Raw genomic sequence first — 23994 nt, 5'->3', positions numbered from 1 at the left:
GGAAAATAACCGGAGACAATGTTTGTTTGGTGGCAAATTAGCAGCTGACGTCCCGGCTCTCCCTGAGTGTGACTATGTGCATGCAATTTAATTATGTTGCAACTGAGCATTATGGTGTCTAAACTAACTTTCCTTTATTCTCTAGGATTTATTTCATGTTTGGGAAAAGCAAGGGAAAGTGGTGAATACCTTCTAAAGTGGAAAATTTTAAACCCCGAGCTACAGAGATGGAATGCACACCCATAATATTTACATAAAATATAATCATTTCTTCTGTTCTGACTGGAAAGCTGAGAGCAGAAGTGAGGGCTCAAGCTACTGCTTTTAATTGAGTTACAGGGAGTGGATGTTCTAAGGCCTCTATCTTTAGGGCAATGCAGTAAACCATGATTATGACTGTGGTTGGGAAAACATTTTAAAAGTAGAATAAGGTAGCAGAGGACCAAGAACATCTAACTTTATGGACTCTGTGGGTTTTATTTTTGGCATTTGTAAATCTATAGTCCTTCATAAACAGAACAAAGTGGTCAATTTTCACAGGGGCTGTGCTGGCACAGTGATATCAAGGGCTTAGTTTGGGAAAAAAAAAGTCATTAAAAATAACTATGCACGAAGAATTCAATCATAAATAATGTGCCACAAAGGATCTGAAGAAATTCAAAGGCAATAAATGATTTACTTCAGCGTATCTCAAAATCTGCTACTGGCTGTCTGGCTGTAAGTATTGTGAATCCCCAAGGAGCTCCACCAAATGTTCTTCTTTCTCTCCTTTCTTCATCCTATCCTCCTTATCTTCCTTCTTCCTCCACTTTCCTCCTCCTCAAAGCTGGCAGCTTGTTGGTCATTCAGGAAACAGGCTCTAGAAGGAGACAAAGAAAGCAAAAATTAAAAAATTCATTAGGTCCCTTTTCCTTTCCACTTAGGTCCCAAACTGTGATGTAGCCTTTCTGTGATTTCTTTTCCTCCATCAATACTACTTTAAAATGTTGTTTTTGGCATGCCTGGGTGGTTCAGTCAGTTGAGCATCTGACTCTTAATTTTGGCTCAGATCATGATCTCAGGGACATGAGATTGAGCCCTACCTGTGTTGGGCTCCGAGCTCAGCAAGGAATCTGCTTCAGATTCTCTCTCTCCTGCCCCTCCCACTTACGCACTCTCTCTCTAAAGTAAATAAATCTTAAAAAAAAAAAAAAAAAAAAACGGAAAAGAAAAGAGAGAAAACAGGGAAACTGACATTGCTTGGAACCAAAAAATAAAGATCATTCAAGACCTCTAGGCTTTGGCATATTTTTCATCTTATCTTTTCCTCTTTCCCAAATTTTTGTCTCTTCTAATTACTTGTGGCTTCCTCTTTGACCTCTCTCTTCCTCTTGTGGCAGACACTCACTGTAGCAGGAAATTCTGCTGTCTCATTCATGTGTCATTCATGGATATGTAGTGACCTCTTTTTGCCACGTCCTCAAGCCCTGGCCTCTTCACACTTTCCAGAATTAATTTATTCTGGACTCTCTGTGGGTCATGGTTTTCTCTCCTATGAAGACTTTCCTGCCTCCCTGTCCTTCCCAAACGCAATTAATCCCTCCCTTCCTTGAGCCTCAACTACACTTTATCAAGGCAAATACAACATTTAATTGATTTTTTAAAAACTGCAGTTTTTCCCTTACTAAATGAGGACCAAGAAAATATTTACTTATTCACTTTGTCTTCCAGTACCTGTCAGTCTAATGATATTAGAATCTTAGATAATCCTTGAATCAAGGTGTATAACATATGCTAGGCACAGCCAGTTGCTTTCATACAAATTGTGATTAAATCTTTATAACAAGTCTATCATAAATGTAATATTTATTTGTTTGCTTCTTCTGTTTTTGATTTATTATGAATAAGAAAACTGAAGCTGAGAGGATGTAACTGGTGGGAAGTCACAGGTCTAATTACTGAAAGTGACAGGAAACAACTATTATGTTCTCTCCCATTCGATGGTTTTCTGATTTGATCAGCATCTCTAGTACATCTTGCTAAAACAGATTGCTGGGCCATATCCTTAGAGCTTCTTATTCATTAGGTATGGAACAGGGCCAGATAATTAGCATTTTCAACAAGTTACGAGATGATGCCAGTGCTGCTGGTCTTGGGACCATACTTTAAGGACCCCTCCTTGCAACATCTGTGCATCAGTACTCTGTGAACAGGTGCGCTCCAAGTGTGTTAGTAAATAGCTGAAACTTTGCAAGGAGTCTGAGAGTTTATTTGTGTATCAAGCATGTGGACAAATTGAAGAGTCCTAACATCTCATCTACTTACTTCCCTCTCTCTGTCCCTAATAAAATTTTCAAATGCAGATAGATGCTGTTCTGGTTACTAGTCTACAAACTCATGTTTAGAAGATGCCACTGATTTCCTGGGAGATTGTTACCATTATGTGTTCTCTCCTTCCATGGATATTGGAAACATTGCTGTATGTGAAGAGAAATAACATGCTTAACTTTATAAAGGGAGATTATCATAAGTTTACAATAAGTTGGTAAATTATAGCTCAACTTTGTGAAGGATACCCATACAGTAATTAAAGTAATTAAAAAAGATGTGGTTAAATGTATTTATGGCCATGAAAACATGGTAAATATCAGATGTTGAGTGAACATAGTAGGTTACTAAAGATATGTATATTTCAATTAACTCTATATTCAAAACTAATAAAATCAGAATAGCATTTATGTTTGGCCAGTAGCTTAGTAGACAATTTCTTCCTCCTCTTTTCTCCTCCTTCCCCCAGTTTTTCTTCTTCTCTCTTTCTTATGTCTATACCTTCTTAATTTTCTACAATAAATACCTACAATAAATTTTATAAATTTTCTACAATAACTATTGCTTACATGATAAACAATATTTAAAATTATTAGAAGCAGCAGTCCACAGTACAATCTGCATGTAGCCTGTGAATTATTCTTAGCCTGGAACTCTCTAGAACTCATATGCAGTATAGCTCTTCCCAACCACCTCCAACCTGTCTTCTTGAGGCCATCAATTATGGACAGTCCAAGTTCAGAAAGGCACTATTTTGTCCTATAATACTTCTGGATGGGGCCAGTCAGAAATCATTTCTCCTTGCTCTGTCCCAAAGAGAAACTCAGTCAGCTTCTATCTTTTCATAGCAGAAAACCTGCTTGCTTAAAGAGCAAGGAAGTCTGCATGTAATCTTAGTGCTATGGTCGGCATAATTATACCCTCTTACATTAAACAAGATAATAAAAGAGGGGAAATATTTCTGTTCCTGTGATTCAGATACTAAGAAGAATTGCCAAGATTCATGGAGGACTTTCTAGACCCCAGACACTGTGAAAAGTATGTCACAATGTCATTAATGATATCACAATTCCCCCAGCTTCTCAAACATGACAATAATATCCCCAACACAGCACTTTTTTGTTGCTCTTTCCTCTGCCTGGAACCTCATCTCCCTCCGTATTTGCAAGACTTGCTTTCTTAGTTCACTTGATTCAGATCTCTGATCATAGAAAACCTTCCAGGAGATGTTTTCCCTGTTGCCATTTCTAGAGAAGCACCTTATCGTCTCGATTACCTTAGCTCACATTTTCTTCATAGCAGTTACCACAGCAGGTGTCCAATAAATGTTAAGTTTATGAATCTCATCTTCATCACAACCCTATGAGATGGATATTGACATGATGCCTATCTTCAAGGTTGAGAAAGAATTAAGTAAATTGCCCATTTGAACCAAGTTGTCTGACATCTGAGCGTATGTTCTTAGTCACCACTTATTGGAATGTTCTTTTTTTGACTGGATGAAGTGTATTGTCTCAGTGTTAAAAACAGGCACTTGAAAGAGCAGAGATGGATAGATAGTAAAATATCGCTGATAATGAAATGCCCAGACACATGACAAATTACTAGGGGTATGCATATGAAAAATGATGTGTACTTTCAAGCTATCAGCAGGCAATTGAAAATACCTTCTTTTATGAGAGGGTCAAGATAGTTTTGTTTTAAGATCTGTACTTACCGGCAGAATTGATTGCAGTTATGTGCAGAGAAAAATATTTCATTCTCTATCTCTGACAGAAAGTGGAAAGAGGAAACACTGAAAACAGGAAAATATGTGTGATATCTATAGAACAGCAGATACGTAACTCACAGAGCAGCTGAAGAATTAAATCAGAGGTATGTTTTGGCATTCTTTGCAGGCTCTACTCACTTCCTTTAGATTCCTTTTCTTTTTTATCATGCAAGTCTTGGATCTGGTACCCCTTTTCTGTCCCTATGCCTGAGACTTATAGGATGTCACTGGCAAGGATCTTCCTAGTAACAGCAGGAAATCAGAAGAACTCTCAAAGGAACCAAAGAATGGGGAATCCAGGGTGGAGCTAATTCTGCTGTCCTCCAGTAGCCCTGGACCTGATCTGAACAGGTAATATTAGGGATGTATTGGACAATATGATTATTTCTCTGGTATAAAACCTACACCTTTTGGCAAAACTTCACTTATGTTGAAGCTTGAAGTTCCTACACTCTTTCCTTCAAGGACCATCTGGTCCACTCTTTCTCATTGCCTGGGACAGAAATATGCCAAAAGGAATTACCCTTTTGTAGTGTGTACTCTTACAAAATCTGAAGTCTATTCATTGAGAGATTGTTTCTTAACATAAAGCATTTTCAAAATTTTTTGAAGTTTTATAAGGAGACAGGATGGCAAATAAATAAAGTTCTTTTTAAAACTCATGTTTCAAAGTCTGTAAATATCACTCTGTTTTGAGTAGATGGCATAATTTTGAGGGGCTCCAGGTTTCCCTCCAATCTTATTGCTACTTGATACACTGGACCAAGACTGTTCTGAGCTCCAACAGAAACAAAACCTATATTGCCTTCAACAAGCTAGGGCCACCCACTTTGCACATTCCAGTGCAAATTCAAATGAGATCTAGAGAAGGTTAAATCACATGCTGATGTCTGACCACAATCTAGACATGAATATTGGAGGAAGATTTATTTGCTTCTTCTGGCCAACTGCCTTTTTAGTTTCTTTTCTTCAGAGAAAAAGAAAAAAATTATATATATAATTATTATAATTATTTATTATATATATGCATTTTTTTAAAAAAATTATTTATTTATTTGACAGAGAGAGAGCTTTTACAAGCAGGGGGAGTGGCAGAGGGAGTGGGAGAAGCAGGCTTCCTGCTGAGCAGGGAGCCCCACTGAGGCTTGATCCCAGGACCCTAAGATCATGATCCAAGCTAAAGACAGATGCTTAACCAACTGAGCCATCCAGGCACCCTACATATAGGCATTCTATTACATTTTCACAGGCATGGAAGATAAACCAAGGACATCCAAGGTATCATACTAGGAATTACAGAAAAATAAATTGAAGTAAAAGAAGACAACACAAGTATATAAAGAAATAATTTATTAAGACTTTCCTGAAATAAGACTATTTCAACTATATATTTAAGAGGGATATCAAATGCAAGACTCCAAGGAAATTGTTCCTATCGTTCCTCAGGAATCTAACATTGAGCAAGATTTACCCAATCGAGAAATGACTGGAGAAGCCACATCAAAGAAATTTGTGTGATCACTGAATCTGTTCAACCATAGAATAAAGACTGAAATAAATGTTAAGGTTATGAGATCAGATAGAAATGTAAATAATACAATCTGCAGCAATTCAAAAATTAGCCATAGTTGGAAATGTAAATATTCTGATGTCTTTTGTAACAAATCAAAGAGTAAAGATGGCTGAGTATATTTAATAACACAAAGAGAAATATAACTAGCACAGAGAAACTTCCAACCCATATACCACCATTGGACTCACAGGGAGTCTATAAATTATATTTAAAGCTGTGAAAAAAAGAAGACATCTGAAATAGTATAACAGAAAAAAAATAGTTATATCAACAAATTCAATAAGACTAAACTCAAATTTGGATGACAAAGCAAAATTCTATGCTAAAACAAAAGAAAAAAGTCATGCTGGGTGAATGCTAAGAAAAGGAAAGCAGATTATCCCACACAATATGGAACAAGTAGAGAAAGATGTCTAAGGACTTCTTTCTTTTCCAGCTCTCCTATAAGCATTGTACTCAGATCATTCTCAGCAGAGATTTATAACAAATTGTATAATAACAGAATAAATTAAATTATTCTAATATGTTAAAAAAGAAGGGAAGACCTTAACATCATCACATATATATGCAGATTTGTTTATTTTTGCAAAATATATTTATTTAATGCTACCCAGAAAACAATAACATGAAGGAGAACTGCATAGCAGGAGGAGCAGGGTGTTGGAGCTGGGGGGAACTCTTCGTTGCATGTCTTTTACTAGGGATAGGAAATATGAATACAATTGAATAAAATTAAAGTGGTCCATGGAGGTGGAACTGCTCATTTTGTCAAAGGGGCCCTTTACTAGAAAAAGACTAAAAGAAAAGTCATATTCTCATTCAAAGCTCAAGAAATCACTGTAGCCTGGGCTTCATTGGCAGGACCAGCTCTGCTAAGAAAGTGAGGAAGAAGAGGCAAGGGTTTAAGTGAGCCAAATCTCTGAGCACTACTCAGACTCCAGCAGGTACAGACAACCTCAGTGGTAGCTATGCACAAGGCATCCAAATGTCAGGCTCAGTTGGTTTGGACAGAACCACAGGTAATCCGCAATGAACCCAGAGGCAATGCTATCTATGTAGGCAGAGGTGCATTTATCATGAAGGGACCAGACCTATCCTTGTCCAGGCCCCTGGGATTGTGGAGGAGTTGTTCAAAGTTTAAAATGTTCAATGAGGGGAAAGTAAGCCAGACTGTCCTAAAGGACTATTACTATGAAGTATTTCTGGCAAATTGCCTAAAATGAATCATAAAAAACAGGGACCTGAATCTCCAAGCATTCTGTAACATGTTATGATGTTTCCTCATTTTAAGCACTCAATTTTATACCTAACGATGTACCTAAAGCTTATGATTTTAGATTTTTTATTAAAAAAAGATTGAAATTCTTAAGATTGCATTTTCATAAGTGCCTATTATCGCCCTGGAATATAGGCCTATGGTTTGCTGATGCCACAGTTTAGTTTAGGGATCCTCTTTTCCTCCCACTCTTTTTTTTTTTTTAAATTTTTTATTTGTTTATGATAGTCACACATAGAGAGAGAGAGAGAGGCAGAGACATAGGCAGAGGGAGAAGCAGGCTCCATGCACCGGGAGCCCGACTGGGATTCGATCCTGGGTCTCCAGGATCGCGCCCCGGGCCAAAGGCAGGCGCCAAACCGCTGCACCACCCAGGGATCCCTTCCTCCCACTCTTTTAGCCAAGCATGTCAGAAGCAGCTCGAGGCGCGCAGAGCATCCCCAGGTGCACTGACAGACATTGTGAGTCCAACTACGGTGAGCTCAGTGATTTCCTGCCTCTGGAATAGCAGCATGCTTATCTGTACACCAGGGGTTTTGGGAGATGGCCCGGGGGGTGGGGAGGACTCCTTTGGCATCTAGAATGAGTTGAAATTTTTGATTCATGAGCAAGCAGCTAGGACAGTGGGGACCCTTGGGAATTTGTGACGTATCAGACTGGGCTTCCTGCTGATTTGAGCAGGTGGGAGATTGAATCTGGGAACTCTGAAATATCAATTAAAGAGTGACACTGAGCCTTGGGCTGCTGGGAACTGCCCATACTATTTATGTTGAATTCTGAAATTGCATTAAGCATGTTAAAATTGAATCAAGGTGTCTCTATTGATACCTTATAGCTTACTAAAATATGGAAGCGAAAAGGGGTTTAATGGGATTCCAAACATCCCAGAAACCACTTTTTTATACTAATTTCCTGACTTTTTTCATAACTCACACTATTCCTTTTTCTTTAAATTCCTTATATTTTTCCAACCAGGACAAACAGTCACTCCTCTGTAATGATTATTCCAGGCCTCCACTACCTTTCACTCCAAGGATACAAAAAAGTGAACCAGTTTATTCTCATTTCACAGCTGCTATACACTAGCAGAAAGGGTCCTGAACATGTAATTAATTCAGGCAAAGGAAAATTGAGTGAAGAAAGAAAACCATGCACCATTCAAGCTCAATCATCATTTTATGACAGTGTGCTCAAGTAGGGCTATAATCATGGCAAGGCTTTCCATTATTGATTAGTTAATCAAAGAAAATATGTACCACTTCTACATACACTTAGCTTTCAAAAATGATATTTTTAAAACAAGAAAACTTTAGCAAGATAAATATCTAATAGATTATTTTTATTGACTCATGGGAGGAGAAATAGAAAAAGTAATGCCAGTTTTAGTATTTTTTAAAACAGAATTGCTGAGGATTTGTGAAAAGGATCATTTTCATCAATGTTTTTCTTTTTTACCCCTTGGCTCTCACCTCACAGTTGGAGAACTGATAATTCCATCAGTGAGATCCTTAGGAGAGAGCCAATCCCCTCTCTGGCTACTCAGAAGGGTAAATCTCATGTTACACCACACACAGCAAAAACCTCTTGGCCCTGTCGCTCCTTCGGCTCATTGCTTGGAGAGAAACCAGTATCAGAAATGGATTCATGGGGTCTCAGCCCTGCATGGGTCCCTGAAAGATCTAGAAAGAGACTAACAGTGTGTCACCAGGTTATATGTTATTGCCAAGCTTGAATATTGTCTCAGATTTACCAAATAAATTCCTAAACAATCCTACACATTTATATAGTATTACTGTTAGGAAGTTATAAATCTGAAAGAAACTTTTCTCAACCATCAATGATTAAAAATTGATCATTTTTGGGATCCCTGGGTGGCGCAGCGGTTTGGCGCCTGCCTTTGGCCCAGGGCGCGATCCTGGAGACCCGGGATCGAATCCCACGTCGGGCTCCCGGTGCATGGAGCCTGCTTCTCCCTCTGCCTATGTCTCTGCCTCTCTCTCTCTCTCTCTCTGTGACTATCATAAATAAATAAAAAATTTTTAAAAATGATCATTTTTAATCACAGAAGATGTATAACTAATTTTTCAGTTTTTGTCTATGGCAAATGGCATTACAAAACCTTTGTCTTGAAAGATGATCAAAGAATATGCAGCAAAATGTAGGAAAATATTATAGAAATGTGTTCACATGTTAAGTTTTAAGAATGATGCTAATTTTCTATATTTTGTGATCTTGATGGTATTGGACAGCTTTTAAAGGGTACAATTTATTATGATTTATTTTCTCATTCTAAATATTTACTTCTATAAGCAATTTTATAGTGGTAATTTTTTTTTTCTTAAAGAAGCCTCCTCCAGTTGTACATCCTTCAGATATCATATAACTTGAATCCACTTGATCAGGAGGATTTTCAATTGTATAAAATGGTGTTTGGAAATTAGCGCTTTCTAATTAAACAGTCTTGGTTCAAATTTTGCCCTTGAGGCTTTCTAACTACATGATGTAGGCATTGTTTCACTAATTCTCTAAATCTCATCTGTTATGTTGGAATAACATTAGTACCCATCTCATAGAATCAGTAAGAAAATATAACAACTTGACAGGGTGCATATGAAAGCAGCTGACAGGTTCCTAACACTCCTACTAATGTCTGAAGAGCTGTCAAATAAATTTCCTAAACTTATAAAGCCCAAATGAAACTCTTTTGTTTTCCTTCAAAATGACTCCTTGCCTTGCCTTTTCTCCTAGTATTAACATTCATCCAGTTTTTCAGACTAAATATCAAGGAGCTTCATGTGTTACATCTAATTCCATCAGCCACCTCTGTTAACTGTATTTTCAAAAAATTACCCCTAAATGACAATTCCTCACCACTACTGCCCTGGTCAAAACCTCCTACTGCCCTAGTCCAAATTATTAATGTCTCTCTATATAGCTGCAATAGCTTACTAGTGGCTCTCTTGCTTCCTACCCACCCACCCCAAGTCTATTCTCTTAGTCCCTTATTACCACTTCTGAGACATTTATCGGTTACTCTCTTCCTGTAACAAATCTTTAGTTGTCTACCTACTCCTCATCCCACTCCTATTATCCTGATGTAAGTCCATCAAGTATAAACTTCTCAGGCATTTTTCACCCTTGTTTGAGATAGTGAGTATGACCCAGAGTCCACATCTCCTACATGACTCCTAAAGACCCAACTAGAACCTAGTTCTCTGTTCCTTGGTGTTCTTCATGCAGACCCCATGCCTCACAAACATCAAACAAAACCATCCTACTTCATGCTGACATTTCACATTGGTCTCAGGATGAATCTTATCACCTACAAACTAGAATACTTCCTAGATGATAAATTTTGAGATCCCATTCTGTGACAAAATTCACCATATTTTTAATCTCTCACTTCCCCCAATATTCCTTCTTTTGGGCTCTCCTGAGTCTTCTAATTCCTATACCCTCATCTTTTGGTCCAGTCTCCCCCATCCCCTTGCACTTAACTTTTCTTCCTATCCAGCCTGTATCCCATGACATATCACAGAGGCTTCTATTAAATAGGAGATCAATTATTTTAGAGGATGGGGATGTTAGGTCAATGAAACCATCTACTTCCTTGTCCTTGATAGCTGAGCACTGTTGGAAGAACTCATATAGTCATGCTAACTTTGATGACTACAAATACAGTGTTTCCTCAACTGGGAAATCCTTTTAGCAGTCTCTGATTGGCTACTTTTGCAATTCCCCACAATAATTATTACAAATCTCCAGCATTTGAGGAAGCTTGTGTGGCTCAGCAGTTAAGCATCTGCTTTCCGCTGGGGGCGTGATCCCAGGATCTGGGATCAAGTTCCACATCGGGCTCCTGGCAGGACGCCTGCTTCTCCCTCTGCCTGTGTCTCTGCCCCTCTCTCTTTCTCTGTGTCTTTCATGAATAAATAAATAAAATCTTAAAAAAAAAAAAACCACGAATCTTCACCATTTGTTTCAAATCACCATTACCTCTGCTTTCTTTCCCTACTCTACAGTTAACATTGTCTCCTTCACAAAGAAGGATTAAAGAATGGGTATCTTTAATTCATCCAACTAACAGTTATTTTTTTTACAAGATTTTGTTTATTTATTCATGAGAGGCACACAGAAAGGCAGAGACATAGGCAGAGGGAGAAGCAGGCTCCCTGCAGGGAATCTGATGCAGGACTTGGTCCCAGGACCCCGGGTTCACAACCTGAGCCAAAGGCAGATAGATGCTCAACCACTGAAGCATCCTTCCAACTAACAGCTATTAAGACACTACTGTTTGCTGAGTACTATTGTTGGCGCTTAGGTATACCACCAAATAAGTCAAGTAAAGTTCTTTTCTCATCTTTAACTCTCCCCTGCCCATCAAAAACATATCAGAAATATATAACAAAAAAAAATTTTAAAGTAGTCATACCAGGAATTTTTCTTGGTGGAAAATGCAGCAGTGAAAAGAATAAATATAATAGCATTCCCTCATGGAGATTTTGTTTTAGTGAGTGGAAGGAGAGAAAAGGACAATAAAAAACACATAAATTTAAAAGTATATATATTATATATAATATTTTATATATACTATATGTATTATTTTATATAATATGTATACTATATATTAATATATGATATATATACACTTTTAAATTTATGTGCTTTAATATATAATATATATTATATATACATAAATAATATGTAAATTGTATATGAATATATGTATATATAGCCAGATGAACAAGGTAAGGGGGATAGAAAGTAATGATAAGGTATGACTATAAAGTCAATAAAATTACTGTTAAATCACTTTCAGAAATCACCAACAGCTTATAAAGAATGGAAATGGGACAAGAAAACATCAGATTCTGTACCCACAAAGAGAACTGACCCAACATAGTAAGCAGCTGAAAAATGGGAATGTCAATTAATTCCTCTCTTCCCTTCTTTGCCTCTTCTATAAGGCCAGGGTTGAATATCAACAGTCATGTTCAAAGGTTTGAGAACATCATTTGTCAAGTTAACCAATATTCCAAAAGTTTTAGGTTTATGTAAATTCTATGATCCCTAAAGTTAGCAGTGGCCTCACACACATTTCTAAAGCCTCCCCCACCTGGCCATCTGCACCTCCTTCTCCAGCCTTCTATGTTACCAAGTGAGAGAACACAACCATCTGCCTTCAGCAAGTACGCCCAGTTGCCTTACAGATTTCTATGAATTTCAAACAAACAAACAAACAAAAAAGGAGTGGAAAGCAATGGACTTAATATGTTTTAACCAACACCCACCCATCAGTTTCTTTGTTAAATGTTCTGCACATATGCTTATTAGGTGCTGTGTTTCATTGCAGTATTATTCCAACTAAAAATGGATTTTTCCTGTAATTATGCATTTCTAAGTTTAAAATACTGTTATTTCTAGCAGAATTCTCTGTACATGATGGAATTCTATAGTAGAATTATGTTCATGTTTGGCCTCCCAGAGTCCATCATCCTAGTGCCTCAGTTTCCCTTTAGAGAACTACTTCCTCCCAACTCTCAGCATATGATTTATATAGTGGAGCTGATTCAGATCTCAGCTACCATAAACATGTGTTACAAAACTGGGCAAAAAGGAACCATACAAATTGTTTTGGGAAAGTTGTGTGATTCACCAAGCTCTAGTAGAGTGTGTGACTTTTACTTCACTGCTAGGAGACAGTGAACTGCTACTTCTAAGTGAAACTGGAAGGGCCCTACACTGCCAGTAGAATGCAAAATGGTACAACCACTTTTAAAATTTTTCTATTTTTCAAAAGAGCAAACCATAATCATACAACCCAGACATTCCACTCCTAATAATTTACCCCAAAGAAATGAAAGCCTATATGCTCACATCCTCAAGATGTGCATAAAGATTCACAAGAGCCCCCAAAACTGGAAACAATCTAAATATCCATCAATATATGAATGGATAATCAAAATGAATGGGCCATTTGCATTCAATGGCAAGGTACTCAGCAAGGAAAAGAATAAAGTACTGATAAATGTAACACATTGAGTGAGTTTCAAAATCACTACGGTATAGTGGAGAAAATGCTAGACACAAAAGAGTATGTAGTATATGACCCCACTTATTTAAACTTTTAGAAAATAAAAATTAATCTTTGGTGACAAAAATCCTATCAGTTGCGGTCTAGGACTGTGGGGGGTGCAATGGGAAATAGCCACTGCAGGGGGGCAAAAAGAATCTTGGGGATTATAGAAATGTTTGTTGGGCAGCCTCGGTGGCTCAGCGGTTTAGCGCTGCCTTTGGCCCAGGGGCATGATCCTGGAGACCCGGGATAGAGTCCCATATCCGGCTCCCTTCATGGAGCCTGCTTCTCCCTCTGCCTGTGTCTCTGCCTCTCTCTCTCTCTCTCTCTCTGTGTCTCTCATGAATAAGTAATATATTAAAAAAAAGAAAAATAGAGGGATCCCTGGGTGGCGCAGTGGTTTGGCGCCTGCCTTTGGCCCAGGGCGCAATCCTGGAGACCCGGGATCAAATCCCACGTCGGGCTCCCGGTGCATGGGGCCTGCTTCTCCCTCTGCCTGTGTCTCTGCCTCTCTCTCTCTCTCTCTATGACTATCATAAATAAATAAAAATTAAAAAAAAATCCTTAAAAAAAAATTAAAAAATAAAAAAAAGGAAAATAGAAATGTTTGTTCACAGATAGTGGTGGTGATTCACAGAGCATACAGCTGTTATTGTTCAGCAAATTGTGCACTTTGAATACACACAAGTAAATTATATCTTGGTAGAGTTAAAAATAAAAATTGAAGGAATAATAAAACCAATTTACAGTTGCTCTGATTTTTATTATCAACATGTGCCAACAATTCTAAATGATCTTTTGTTGATATATATTTTAAACAGTTTCTCCTGTTATGTTGCTTTCTATGTGAAAGTTAATTCAGGGACCGCCAACCATGCACTTGGCTCCCAACTCTGTGGACTTACTACAGATCATTGTTTTGAGAGTACTGCCTCAACAGTTTGAAATAGTTTGGGCTCTGTCTGAGTAGAGTTGATCTGTGATGTACAGGCAAATGTTTAACAAATGGATCCCTGAAGAAATAACCTTGAATTATTGTACTTCCAGATTTCTTTGGTATACTATGCCTTCCATGACTACTTTCAAACTGCCAGTGTGATGGCACTGAGCAAGGAGGTGGGAATAGATGCTCACAATAGCTACTGAGCCAATGTGAATCCACACCAGGACAGTACTGAGTAGGATGATCCAGTCTTTGTGGTATACAATTCCTACATTTAAGCCTATGCTTAAATAAGCATGATCCCAGTAACTATATAGCTAAGGAAACAGAACTTTATTGATTCAGCTCATCATTCTATTTGCAAATTATCTATAACTTGCAGAGTTTACACGTTGGGAGCACTTACAAATATGTCATTGTTCTGTTTTTTTTTTTTTAATGCAATAATGTAATTAAAAGTGTTAATTACTGTTTTTTTAATTATAGCATGTAATTAATTTGTTTCCACTTGCAGAGTTAAGTATACTAAGTTCAGTGACAAAATATTTATGTCTATGCTTCTTTTTTGGAATTATTACTATTCCTTTCATTTCATGAATATTACTGAAAATAATTTTCTTTATAATGGAAAAGTGTTTAAAAATGGTCCATTCCAAGTGCCTAATATACTATATAAATAGTATATTTATATAGTATGGCCTATAAATAAGCCACTAAACAGATTGATTATATAAGCCTGGAAAGGTCAACTGTAAACCAAAATATAATTTTAAATAAAGATTCCAAATGTGGACAGAGAGTTTACTATAAAAGTAAAAGTCAGACTTGGTACCAAATGTGTTATTTCTAATTTGTCTACAATTCATTCACCTACCAAAAACATAAACTAGAATGGAATTTGTTGCTAGTTTTTAATTCATACTGCCATTAAACTTCTATGGTTTCTATTTTTTCACCTCTTTTTCAGTAAAATAAATAAATTACAATTGACAATACTTGTCATCTTTTCTGGATTTAAAATTCTTATATATAAGCAGATACTATCATTTTCTTCTAGCACTGGCAACTTTGTAACAAAGAAAAGTTAAATGATCTAGGAAACAAAACTAGGAAAGGCAAATTCAGATCTTATAACTCATTCACTAGTGACACAATTATTTAACCCACAGAACTATCTGATCCATCAAACATTTTTAACAAACTTAGAATGAAACAAATTTTGAGAAAATCTTTTTCCTAGAATCCAATAACAATAGATAGTATTTATTGAGCACTTAACATGTCTGTTACTCTGCTAATTACTTTATGAAGATCATCTCACCTGTTTTATAGAAGTCCAAAATTTTAGGGGCCCCTGGGTGGCTCAGTCCACTAAGCATCCAACTCTTGATTTTGGCTCAGGTCATGATTTCAGGGTCATGAGATCAAGCCCTGCATCTGCCCCATGTCAGGCTCCAAGCTCAGTGGGGATTCTGCTTGAGATTCTTTCTCTGTCTCCGCCCCTCCCCCTGCCCCAGCCTTGGCTCACTTGCACACACTCTCTCAAATAAATGAATAAATCTTTCTAAAAAAGTCCGAAATTTTAATGTCTCCATTTTCACAAATGAGAAGAGTGAAGCATAGTATTTGAAATAACAAGTTCATAGTGACAGTGTAATGAGTGGAAGCAGAAAGCTAAAACTCCTGTTTTACTCTAAAGCCTATGTTAATACCAGAGCTGATAATTATGACATTAAATATTGAAGCACAGATAATTTAATTTCAATTTGACTTATGTTTATAAACCCAAAAACTTCCTGGTAAGAGATTTGAAAGTTCAGAAATGGAAATTGTACATGAAAAAGAGGTTTGGAGTTTGCTATGATTCCAGTCAAAATTTCCATCCTCCTACAAATATTCCTCTGAACTCAAAAGCAAGAATATTTATAATCTGGGTTCCTGTTATTTTCATCTCTGTTCAGGTAATCAGTATGTGACAGCAACTTACCTTGAAAATGCCATTATTTTTTAGACTAAAGAACAGATCTGTCATGACTATCAATTTAGAATACCATCCCTGTGTTAAAAAGAAGCTAAGCTATTCATCTACTCCGTACATTTTTTTAACAAAAGAAAGAAAAAGACATTGAAGATAGGTTTTCTTGTTAATGTTAACAGAGGCTGTGTGCTTCCAACTTGAATAATATTCCTGAGTTATTTTGCAGGTAGGTAAGGAGAAGGATGTGGAAGGCAGAAGATGGTGTTTCTGTGTTGAATTAATGTGGTCACGTAAAATCTGTCACATTTAGGTAGTATTTTTTATGCATAAAATCCTTGAACTCAAAGTAATTTTATAGAAAATAGATACACGCATGGAATATCCATTTCAGTCAGTTAAGCACTTCTGAAGACCCTTTCTTCAGGCAAGAGTGAAAAAAGAAAAGCCTAGCATTTAATAGGACTATTAAATGGACTTTAATAGGACTATTAAATGCTGGGCTGCCATTCTAGTTGTATCATTTAATGGCCAAGAAATCTGACTAATCCTTTAACTTCTCTTAACCTCAGATTTTCATCTGTAAAATTGTGATAATACAGAGTTTTGTTAACTTAATGGTCAGCAAGGCACTATGCAAAAGCCAGTAATAACTATAGCTCTTTTTCACCATTTTATTACATACTACTCTCTACTTCTACTTCCAGCAAACCCGGCAATGGACAGTCAACACCCATTGTCTGGAGATACATGATGAAAATTTCCAATGCTCCTTTTCCCTTCAATCAATTATGTATTATTTATAATAAATATATATATTTATTTATGTCATATATACCCTGATATATCTGCCTTATTTAAATTTAGATATGCTCCACGAGTGCTCCAGCTTTTGTTCATATGCTGTTATCATGGTATAATTATCTATTTACACCTTTGTTCCTCCCATGTACAAGAGCTTCCAAAATTAAGTTTTCCATTTATTTTTCTATCTTCATCATCTTAGCACAACTTCTTAGCAAATGTTTGGTGAATGGGTGAATGAGGTTTTCTTTTGCTTCATAAGTGATCACTGCTACATGATAAGAGGCCTTCAGACACTTCTTTTGATGTTAGCAATGAAATGAAAGAAAAATAATAAGTTTGTGGGTGCCTGGGTGGCTCAGTCAGTTAAGTGTCTACCTTTAGCTCAGGTCATGATCTCGGGGTCCTGGAATCAAGCCCCGTGTCTCAAGGAGCCTGCTTTTACCTCTCCCTCTGCCTGTCCCTCCCACTTGGGCTTGAGCTCTCTCTCTCTCTCTCTCTCTGTTTTAAATAAGTAAATAAAATCTTAAAAAAAATAGTCTAAAAGTTAGGAATTTAATAATACAGTAATAAAGAATAATCTAATTATCAGTAAACAAATATGTTTTAAAAATCAAAAGATCAGAGCTTTAAATGGCTTCACTACCATTTAAAGTATATATGGTTCAGCATCCTTCCATTAAAGTGGTAACTATTCCCAAAATAAAAATGCTCCCTATAATATATGATACTGGGTTTTAATACAGTAAGGATTCCACAATCTATCCATACACTCAAGTCACCAAATATTTATTGAATTTAATACTTTAACACTTCGTTAGCCGCTAAGGATGTTATGATGGGTCAGATGGAAAGCATGTCTACCCCCCCAGAGCTCACAGTCTCCTGGGGAAGAGAGGCACATGGATAAATTGCTGGTGATTACAAGGTACCATGAGGACTAAGATGGAAGCAGAGGGAGCAGATGCAGCAAAGAGAAAGCCACATCCTGCCTTCTGGAAGCTCTAGCAGTTACTGTGGTTCATTATGATGCTTCACTCCTCTTAAAATGCCATCGCATTGCTTATAACTTCCATTTTCATCCAAGGTCATCCATTTAGCTCTAAATATTGTTCTGACAGTGAAGGCACTGTTTTCTTCCCTTTAATTTTCTTTCAGTTTTACTTATCAACTAAAACAGTAACCCATTTTGAACTTTAGAGGGTTTAAACACTAAATCTACTGTTCTTTAGATGAAGCATTTTAAAGCTAACTCTGAAACACTTTTAGGACTAGTGAACTAAGAAAATAAGAAACTTTATGAAACAATAAAGAAAAATCCAACAACATTCATACATAAAGTCAGAGAAATTTTCCATTAGAATTGTTTGCAGCAGATACCCACCATCTCCTTTAAATTTGATGATCTTTCCTTAATGCGTGCAGCAACAGGGAGCTCCCACTTAGAAAAGCTATCTTCCACTTGTGGATACCTCTAATCATTTCAAAGGTTTTATTTTACCACAACAGAGGTGGTAGGGGGAGGTGTTTAACTTCCCCTGAACTACCAGAAAATAATCTCATTTATCTTTTACATGATAAACTCTCTCTTATTGAAAGGGTGCTGTTAATGCCCTGTAAAACCTTCTTTCCTTTAGATGAAACTTTCCTGTTCCTTTAAATATGCCACTTGTTACATTATGCCCATGACTTGTTATTCAATACATATCTATGAGCACCAATTTTGTCCTAGGCCCGCAGCTAGGCACTAGAGATGCAGAAGGGGTTGAAATACTAGTTGATCTTTCCAATCTCTATATGGACCCCTTTAGGGTGGACTCTAATATGGCAATGTCTTATTTAAAATATACTTTGTGTGGTCATTCTGATGAATAGAAACAATGCAGAGATGGCATTATCTTTATAAAAAGCCATTTTATACTGTTTTCTGTACTTGGATTTGTAATAATTAAAATCTTCTGGAACACTTCTTATATGGAGTCATGTTAAGCCACATATCTATGTTCTTTGTTAATATTTAATTTTGTAAGGGACACCTGGGTGGCTCAGTGGTTGAGCATCTGCCTTCAGCTCAGGTCGTGTTCCCAGAGTTCCAGGATGGAATGTAGTCCCACATTGGGCTCCGTGCGAGGAGCCTGCTTCTCCCTCTGTCTATGTCTCTGCCTTGCTCTGTGTATTTCTCATGAATAAATAAATAATCTTAAAAAATATATATTTAATTTTTAGAGCCTAAATTGTGTATTTTCTCTGTTAAACTTCATGTTGTTCATTTGACCTATCAAAATTAAGTTGCACTTTTATTCAGAAATACAATGTATTAGCTGTTCTTTATAATTGTCTGCATCTAAAATTTTTCTAACTATGCCTCAGTCTTCATTTATCATGTAGATTTTGCAGAATGATAGTGAATATTCTAGGACTATAACCTGTAGTTTGTTTTGCACCCTAGGGTGTAATTCTTATGAACTTTGACTCTCTATAAAAGAGGAGTCACCTGATAAAGAGGAGAAAATACTTCTCTGTATTCGATTCCCATTCTAGTGTCCATACTAAATATACTTTATGACCTAGGGCAATTTAATGGCCTTCTTTTAGCCTTGATTTCCTTTTCTATAAATGTAATGATACCTTTTAAATTCCTATAAGTATATAAAATTTAAATTCTTACGTGTGTATAGAATTTCACTGGTGATCAAAGCTTCTTGATCTCAGGCACTTATTTAATGTATTCATTGCTATATATCCAGAATTCATATGAATACGTGCAGTAAATTTATAAAAAAGTCATTTCTGAATAAATGCATGGCATATAGTAGATATCAATAAACATAGGTTTAACTTCTCCTTCCCTGTCTACCTTGAGCCTCATTTCTTCTTGGCAAAGTTTTACCCTGGACACTTTGAAGATCATTGCCTTTCATATGGAAAGTAGAAGTAAAATAAACGTTGGCTTGTTCTCCTTTCTCCCTTTTAACATCACATCAGAGCCATGATTAATCCTTCCTTATCGTCTTTTTTCATTCAAAGCAGAAAAATAGACATTTTTTTGTTGTCTTCAGTATATTTCACAAACCCTAGCTTATTCTGAGTTTTAATATTTTTGTAATGAATTTTCTGGTTAGAATGCTTCTTTATATTCTTCCTTTGAAATATGCCTCTTCTTCCATCATTTGTGCATTCCTAGATAACTCCCCATAGAGCCATACTGATTTCTTTAGAAGTCATCTTCTTTTTCTTTTCTAGGGGATTATTTATGATTGGACTATAAGAATTTGTTTTCTTAGAGATTTCTGTCCGTCTTGAATCACCTCCTTCTTTTAAGTTGCTGAACATAGACTTATGGGGTTTTTTGTGAATATTGTGAAGCTGCTTTCCTAAAGGCCAATGCACATATCAGACTATACCTTGTATATAATCTTCCTTTGATTTTTTTTTGCCAATGTTTAAACACCAAAAATCACCTCATTTTTTCTTGCAATGATTTTCAAAGTAGCAATCTCTAGTTGCTTCCATCACCTTCTAGAAAATGAATCTATTAGTAAGAAAAGTCAATAATGTATTGGAGTTTTTACTTTAAATGGAATGAGGCTTCCAAAAGCCATCTTTCTATATATTGGCTTCAATATACTTCCCTGTATCTTTTATATATTAGGTACATGCCTCTATCCCTGTATTTTGTTTTTTTTTTTAAATTTTTATTTATTTATGATAGTTACAGAGAGAGAGAGAGAGGCAGAGACACAGGCAGAGGGAGAAGCAGGCTCCATGCACCAGGAGCCCGATGTGGGATTCGATCCCGGGTCTCCGGGATAGTGCCCTGGGCCAAAGGCAGGCGCCAAACCGCTGCGCCACCCAGGGATCCCCTATCCCTGTATTTTGATTACATTATCCAACTCAGCCAACTGGTCTAATATGTCTTCTGGCCTTTGTTTTCACTCAAATAACTTCCAAATGCATTCTACCACAGTAACCTCATGATTTGCCCTAGAGATGAATACTTGATAACTTAGAGGAGACTTAGTTATGTGCTCTGTGAGATTCTTACCCCAAAAAAATGTAAGCAGGAAGATACTGGGTCAGGCTGAAGTGACACAGGACATAGTGTGATCTACCCACATTTTAGGGCTGATCCTGCATGGGGGTGGGGAGCGGTGGTTAATGAGATAAACAGAAGTTCATTACATAATTTTCCTTGTAGTAAACCAAGCTTGAGTCCATCGGGTGGGGAAAAATATGCAGGCAGCATTAGTTCAGACTGTAAGAAGGAGTTGGAAATCAGATAGACAGAACCTTTAAGTCTAAGCAAAGATGGGAGAAGAAGGAGCAAGTGTATCTTACACAGCCAAGGGAGCCACCCATTCTAATAAGTTTGGTCTCATAAATATTTATTTTCTGTGTTCATAGTGTAGCCAAGTGCTCCCTCCACCATGTCCTACTAATACTTTGAGACAATTTATACTCCTTCTATAATTTCAACTTTACAATGATAAATACCTATATTCCGATGCACAGTCATCTCAAGAAACAAATACTCCTCGTGGATCTTCTCTCTATTATTTTATCCTGAGAATTAGTGGGAAATCTTTTCAACATTGTTCTTCCAAACATTTTCATTGGATTGTTTTGTTAGTGTATTATCTTTCTCTAACTCAAATTCAGCTTAAAGCACATCTAAAAATAAAAGGCTGAAAACCTGTGGTCATAATCCCATAGTCAAATTTTGTTTTTGTTTTTGTTTTGTTTTATTTTTATTTATTCATGATAGACACAGAAAGAGAGGCAGAGACATAGGCAGAGGGAGAAGCAAGCTCCCTGTGGAGAGCCTGATGTGGGACTTGATCCCAGGGCCCCGGGATCACATCCTGAGCCAAAGGGATGCTAAATCACTGAGCCACCTGGGTGTCTCTCCCATAGTCAAATTTTAAAGTATTCTTTAAAGGCCTGACTTTGCTGCTACTGAACTATTCTTTAGCATTTATACCACATGTCAGTTTTTTGAAATCTTGGTTATATTATCAAATATGTGTGTAATAAATCATTTTAGTTATGTGAATACTAATTTTAAATGTGACAACTTTTTAGCATTTAAACACTATTATTTTAATATATAGTACCATTTATTTTATACTGACATCAATTTGTCCAGTTTTCCAGAATTAAGTTTTCAGTGTATACTCATTAGATTTTCCATAGTATACTTTCTATAGTCCAAAATGGTAGAATTTAAAGAATTTACACATAGAGACACAGGTACTATATTTTTATAATCTTACTTAGCATTTCATTATTTTTACTCACTATTAATAAAGACAGAAACTAGCTAGGGAAACTTACACAATGATCTCTCCCAGGAATTAAAGTTGACAGAAGAGAGAATGAATGTGAGCAAATGCTGAAATACTCTTGGGATCACACCTTCCCACACTGTCCATCACAGTGGACCCAGGCCCAGAAGAATGAACTCTTTGTGATCAAAGAAAAAGAACACAAGATTTGCATCTGGGTAGATAGTGATTGAATTTTTCAGTCTTCTGGAAAATTAAAGTTTGACCAAAACATACACTTCTGTGTTGTTTCCTTTGAGACGGCCAAGAGTATGAGATAATAATTCTAAGCATCTCAAATACCAAGAAATGCCAAGATTGATGCATTGTTTCCTATTTCATGAGCTCAGGACAGGATGCTCAGCTCATAAACACATTTAGGGAGCTTTATAAGACACAAAATCACTTACACAGCACTATGATTCTCTATTTTTAATTCCCTTTCAAATTAATTTTATGACTTCGCAGGGAGTCTGTTCAATTCCCTACACAGATCATGAAATTTTGATTAAACATTTAATGAGATTCTTTGCATAGATCTGTCTTATTTCCCAAGCTCCTTTATTCCACCGTGTCTATTCAACTCAGTGGCCCATCTCTAAAATAAACTATTAAAAGAAACTCATTATCCTTTTATAATTTTACATCATACAATCTTTTCAGTCTGGATTCCATAGTCAGAGGCTTTTTAAAAATCTGGGTCTATTTATTGTTGAAAGCCTACTATGTGCTAGTCAATGTGCTGAGGTATAAATAAGACAGAGATGAACAAAACTGGTGATTTCTTCTCTCAAATAATTTGCAGTATACTTGGAAACCTCAAAAAAGGTATTTGCAATATAAAGGTGAGATAAACGCAAATTACTATGAAATAACTTGTGGATTAGTTTTTCTGGCATGTATTTTTTTCAGCTTGGTGCAGATAAAATTCATTAAAAGAGTAGATTTATCAAGGCAGTGCAAACAATAAAATTAGTGCATGGTCAAACCCTTTTGACCATCCTACCAATAAATAAATACATATGATATCATATGAATACATACATATTTATTATTATTATTTAATATTTATTATTATTAAAGCATATATTATTATTATTATGGTGATAGTTATTAATGTGTCTGATAATTAATATTTCAAACATATACCAACGATTGTTACATTAAAATGGGGTAAAATGATGATGGAAGAAGAAATTAAAGCATCTATGATGTCAAAATAGAGAACAGAGAATAGTGAGAAGGAAGCAACTAACTCTACCAGGGGCTGAGGGGATAGGCAAGGCTTGACAAGGGAATCACATTTGTATTGAGATTCAAAGAATAGACATTTAGATAGATACATAGCTGACTAGCTAGCTAGGTAATTAGATAATATATGAATAAACATATTAGATAGAGAGATGATAGATAGATAGATAGATAGATAATAGATAGATAGATGATAGATAGGTAGGTAGATAGATATTCATGACTAGGAAGAAGTCAGAGAGAATACCTTAGTCAGTAAGAGTAAATGCATGAAAGTGTGCTAGATGCTGTGGCAAATTTGGAGAATGGTGAAAATAATTAGTTTCTGCCATTATCATGCAAACAAGGGAGGGTTGAGAGTGTGAACTTTTTCTTTCTCTCTCTCTCTCTCTCTCTCTCTCTTTTTCTTTTTGGTCAGAGCTGCAAAAAGACTTATGGATTTGATTAAATTGGTTATCACTGTGATTTTTGAAGGAGAACATGGCTGAAGTAGAAGACCAATTACAACATCCTTGCAAAGTACTTTACCACAAAGGCAAGATCTAATGTTTTGAAAAAGCATACATTGGTGCAAAAATTATTTTAAGTAGAAGGAAAAAACATTGGTGACTAATTAGATAGAAGGAATAAACAAGAAACAAAGAAGACTTTGAAGGATGGAGGTTGTTGATTTATTTAATCAAAATAAGAAAAA

The 23994-nt window shown here is 36.3% G+C and overlaps 1 long non-coding RNA gene across 4 annotated transcripts; it reads left to right on the top strand.

Annotated features, from left to right (window-relative positions):
- The first annotated feature begins 3409 nt into the window (after positions 1-3409).
- LOC112644675 (uncharacterized) lies at positions 3410-22270 on the top strand. 4 transcript variants are annotated; one of them, XR_004811317.2, is made up of 5 exons: positions 3410-3720; positions 4084-4182; positions 4299-4429; positions 11747-11829; positions 22077-22270. It is a non-coding gene; the product is annotated as an uncharacterized LOC112644675 (long non-coding RNA). The 4 variants fall into 4 exon arrangements; XR_004811314.2 differs by having other exon boundaries at positions 4084-4429; XR_007407783.1 differs by lacking the exons at positions 4299-4429; positions 11747-11829.
- Positions 22271-23994: the final 1724 nt, after the last annotated feature.

This window comes from Canis lupus, chromosome 32, assembly GCF_003254725.2.
Source record: "Canis lupus dingo isolate Sandy chromosome 32, ASM325472v2, whole genome shotgun sequence".
NCBI classification, from domain to species: Eukaryota; Metazoa; Chordata; class Mammalia; order Carnivora; family Canidae; genus Canis; species Canis lupus.
Note: the sequence above shows the minus strand (reverse complement) of the source record. Positions and strands in the feature narration are given on the sequence as shown.